A 3,590-nucleotide genomic window follows, 5' to 3' on the forward strand; every position below is an offset into this window, starting at 1 on the left:
TTAGTTTCTCTTAATCTGATTATGTGCATATATGAAAATAACACATCTATATACGTGTAAAATCAAATAATCAGGCAATATACATTTATTAATTACTGTATTTGACAACGGAAACTTAATTATAAGGTGAAACCTGGTTTTATGAAACCAAAGACTAGTGCAGCATTTCAGTATATATAAGAATAAAGGGAATTGACATGTCACATAGCAAATGAATGGAAATTTAACTCTGTTGAAACTTAAAAAAACAACCAAATTTATACCAAAGACTCCTATTGGAAACTACATAGCTTAAAATAAAGGGAATACAGATTTTAAATGACTAAATTAGAATGATGCTGTTTTACACTAAAAATTATTTCTTAGGCATTCTGAACCTGGGATGAGGAACAGAGATTGTTTCATAATAGTGAGCACATAATTTTTAAGGCCGAGGCACATTTGACTCCTGAGATGAATTATTTGTGGTCATAATCATTTATTGAGTTGGATTGTTTTTGATGCCCCAAACTAAAGTGGGAATATTAATTTACCAGGAATTCTTCATAACAGTATCTTACAGAAAACATGTTGTTCTCGTCACAGTATTGTGTGTAAAGTCATTGGTTTAAAGCACGAATGTTCCTTCTGGGGTGGTTGTTAAAGCCAAATTTATTTTGCTTCCCTATTGCTTCCCTCAACTTAAAAGTGCTGCAAACTCTCCGGCAGCTTCCTTTCTTTCCATGGCACTGCCTAGTTAACAGAAGTCTTATAAGAATATAAAAAGACACCTTGCATATAAAAAAGTGAGAGTTGAATGAGGTAAAATGGCATTAGTTAGCCCTATATTTTTTAAAGCTACACAATTATTCAGCATCAACTTTTCTAAGTCCTTATACATATCTAAACATGTCTTCGTAGTTTATACTTTCACTTGTACATGCTGGGCTGGACTAAGCTTTGTTGTGATTGTGACCAGTATTCAGGCCACGTGAGCACTGTCTTACCACATCGCCAATTAGTTGTAATAAACGTTCAACGTACAAACACTGGAGTGTGTTCTTATCTCTCTTTCCAAAAGTTTGTCAAACTATGGAGAGCTGCTGAAGGAAGAATTTTTAATTGTTTTCAGTAAAATGTTGAAAATTCCCCTCCATTCGAATATGGTGGTTGTTATATAAGCACACACAGGATAAATGGTGGAAGAATCTAAGGAGTCTTCATGTACTTCATTAAAAGATAACATGGATTCCATGCTACTGAGAGCTTATCTACACATTTTTCACTCAATAAATGCCGCTTTAAAAACCTTGATGCAGTTGACTTTTCTACTGTTTCTGAATGAACAACTCAGATTATCCTAGGTAACCAAAAGGTATTCCAAATCAACTGGATTCTTCTCCCCCTACCCACCATCAACTAGAGGTGCTAGCATATGCGACAGAAATGGACTAATATTTGCAGACTATACTGCTCAATGGACAACAAATCAACACTTTGGTTATCATGTTAAGGGGCCTCCTATTACTACAGATAGGAAATGTTACATTCTAAAACTGGGATATTTAACAATGAGGAAAGGCCTACTGTCAAGTTGCTGACCTACGAAAAGAAAAAAAGGTAATTTATAGGTTTAAAGAGCCTTGGACGTGCAGCTATTCACTGAAAGCCTGTGGACGGTGGGCCTGTGGGCTTCTAATAGCAATGTAGAGATGGAATTTTTGAATCATAGTAATCAGGCAATATGTATAAAAACACATTAATAAATTTAAGTTCAAAATGGATATTTATCATGATAATGAACCAGTCAGTTCTGCCCTCCGTCCCTGCCTCTGCCTATTAACATTCGAGGGAAAAATCATCAATATCTCAATTGTCCTGAGCTCAAGATGGTGGTTTTGTTATCCCTGATCCATTAAGACTATTCAGCTTTGCATACCACATTTAATTGCATGTTTGACTATATTTAGAAAAGTATTGGAAAAAACTTAGTGATAATAATTCAGCATTAGTGAACCCAGTAGATCGTTCCAGAAATTTTCAATCATTTTTAGGGTGAAGCAGGCATTTAGAGTCTGGAAACAAATCAGAATTTTTAAAGCACAATTATTCTGAATCATATACTTCATTTCTTTTATTGACTACAGATTAAAGAACTCTTTAACTGGTAACACACAGAAATCCCAATCTTTAAGAAATTTTTTTCCTATTTCATTTTTGTTAACTTTTCAGTATTTCGTGCATCTTTAAGTCCTTATGTTCCCAAATCTAAATTGACAAATGTCACATACTCTGAAATTCAAGATCCCAAGTATGTCAATGGAAAGAAAATTATAAAAAATGTATAGGAAAGCTGGGGAGCACCTTATTTATGATCTGAAATCTGGGAATGATATTTTGCCTGAAACTTTTCCTACGTTACGTTTTATTCTCTAACCACTCCATGATTTTTATACCAGAATTGCTTTAACACTAGGCATAGTCAGTGTCAATGACCCTAATCTTCCTGGAAATGACAAAAGTTATCTTTACCCCATATAGAAAACTTTCTACCAAACTAAAAAAGGTACACCATGACAGCTCCCAGCTCAAGGGGTACTGCAGATAGAGGGTAAGTGGAAAAAAATTGACTCTATCCTTTAGTATTGTAAAACAGAAAATGAATTTTAAAGTGAAAACTGTTCAGCTATTGCATGTAGAAAAAACCAGTATATTGTTAAGTACATACAAGCTGGGTGCAGTGGTGCATGCCTGTAGTCCCACAGCTACTTGGGAGGCTGAGCCAGGAGGATCGCTTGAGCCCAGGGGTTCAAGGCTACAGTGTGCTATGAGTGCACCTGTGAATAGCCACTGTGCTGTAGCATGGGTAACATAGTGAGGCCCTGTCCCTTAAATGAAAAAAAAAAAAAGGCAAACAAGAATCAATGGCCATTAAATATACAAACATAAGATTTACCAAATTGGCAAAGATTAAAACAACTTGGTATCATGGGAGCAGCAAAGTTTATTATTGATACAGTAAATTTTCTATAGTCTTCTAGAGGGCAATTTGCAAATAGTATTCATCTCCCTCGATGTAATTTATCCTAAGGAAATGATCAGAAATATGTGGAAATACTTAAGGAAATCCATCAAAGAATTGTTTTCAGTACAGTATTCTTTAATAGTGTAAAATTTAAAATTCACCAATAAGGATATGGTTGAATAAATTGGTAGATCCGCACTATGCAGTGAGTAAAAATAAGAATAGGGCTTGATGAAATATGACAATGTTTCTTGTGGAAAAAAGCATATTCAACTGCAGTCATATGATCTTTGCGTAAAAAATGTGTATACAGCCACAAGAAAAAAAGAAAAGATTAAAGCAATGCTCCAGTGTTAAGTGGTTCTCTCTCAGGGCTACAACTACAAGTCATTTTAAGGTTGTTATTTATACATTTTATGTTTTCTAGGTTTTCTATTCTAACCATACTTTCTGATTATCAGAGAATAGAAGTATTTTTGAACAGATTTCAAGGCTATATAGGGTTCAGCCAGACTTGAGAACCCATTTGAACTCATAGCCCTCTATCAGAGTATATAGCAAGCATAATAAATAAGATATACAATCA

Source organism: Eulemur rufifrons, chromosome 30, assembly GCF_041146395.1.
Source record: "Eulemur rufifrons isolate Redbay chromosome 30, OSU_ERuf_1, whole genome shotgun sequence".
NCBI classification, from domain to species: Eukaryota; Metazoa; Chordata; class Mammalia; order Primates; family Lemuridae; genus Eulemur; species Eulemur rufifrons.